The sequence below is a fragment of the Arachis ipaensis genome, chromosome B02 (assembly GCF_000816755.2).
Source record: "Arachis ipaensis cultivar K30076 chromosome B02, Araip1.1, whole genome shotgun sequence".
Lineage (NCBI taxonomy): Eukaryota > Viridiplantae > Streptophyta > Magnoliopsida > Fabales > Fabaceae > Arachis > Arachis ipaensis.
The window spans coordinates 82492939-82494710 of NC_029786.2; positions in this window are offsets into that span (position 1 = coordinate 82492939).

Sequence of the window (1772 nt, forward strand, 5' to 3'; positions counted from 1 at the left end):
TGTCTCCAATATCTCAACTTCCAAGCCAAGTAGGAAAAGTCTATTCCATAGTTAAAGTTGGCATTTTCTCAAACACTTGGAGAGCAAGGAAGAAAGACATTATAAAATTGAGAATAAACTTGCAATCAAAGATATCCACTACAAGAGATTAACAACAATCAATAATTGACAACTAAAAACATGAAATTACCTCAATGTATTAATGCAAATAGAAGTAACAACATCCAAAAGCTAAGATACACAAGTAACTTGAACAACAAGAACGAAATTGAGAGTAGGAGAATCTACATCTATAATAGGAAGCAATGTAGAGTGAATTGACAATAGATCTCACCAATGAATACAAAAGAATTGGAAATTTGAGAAACAAAACCCTAAAGAGAAGCTAGAGAGAAGGTAGAGTTTCTCTCTCTACAAAATATAACTTCCAACTAGAAAATATCTAAAAATAATGCAATAGATGTGGATCCCTTCAATCCTTGGTCTTCTTATACTTTTTTCCGCCAGAATTCTGCCCCAAACAGGGTCTGTAACTGCCCTGAAATCGCTAGTCATATTTTCTCTTTAAAAGTCACGTGTGGCATTGACGCGTACGCGCACAGTACGCGTACGCATCCCTGGAGCTTTGCAATACACGCACATGCGTTAAGAGTGCGCGCGCGTCCATGAAGTCTGGCTCAGCCATATAAATGTGCCGGCTCCTGGCTTTGGCTCCTTCGCGCTAATCTTGATGGCGCACATCCACGCGTACGCGCAAGGTACGCACACGCGCCGGTGCTAAAATTCCAAAGCTCCGTTTTCAATGCTCCTTCCCTTCATGCATGCTTCCTTTCTCTCCTCTAGACCATCCCTGTCCTATAAGCTCTGAAATCACTTAACAAACAGATCACGACATCGAAAAACAAAATTAATTTTGTAAAAATAATAAAAAAGCAGTTGAACCCGCACAATAATACATGTTAAGCTAATATGTAATAAATTGAATATATGTACTTGAATATTTGATTTTGTAATATCTAAGAATTATCAATAAAATGAGGAGGAATGTTAGGGGTCAGCAATTTTGTGATTTGTAGTCATTAAATAGCCATCAATAATGGTTTTAATGGTGTGAGATTGATGTGAAATTTTATCCAATGACTCACTTTTTTTTGCTGGTTATATGTTGACCAAAATTTAACAAAGTTGCTGGCCTTAAACTTTTTCTAAAATGAGTTATAATGGTCGTATAATTCTTTTTTTGGTTAAAAGTCCACATATTTGCTGCATGTGATTATAATTTTACCTTCACTTTGAATAGTATTTTCAGTATTTTGCTTTCATAAATTCTTATAATTTCGCCTTTGATAGTGTTACAAGTTGGGATTTCTGAAAGAATTTGAATACCGAAAAAGTTTCATCACTTGTTCAACAAGTCCATGTGAGATTGTGAGTATTCATGCATTATAATCATTTTGACAAGTTCTCTTCTTGATCTTTTCTGATCAAATATGTTCTTCGTCATCTCTTTTACTTGGCTGAAATTGTGAATAAGAAGAAATTTTAAATGTCTACAAATCATTTTTTTCCTTCCACTTTTTATGTGCTCATCTAAGTACTAATCTGGCATATTAAGTTAGTGAGATAGCTGTTAAGTACTAATGTGGATAATTAAAAAATATCATATAATCAACTTATTCTAAAATTTAAATTGTTAAGAGATTTATTTGGTTTTATTCATTCAGATAAACGATATCATTTTAACGTCAAATCGGTTAGGAATGTAACATTTT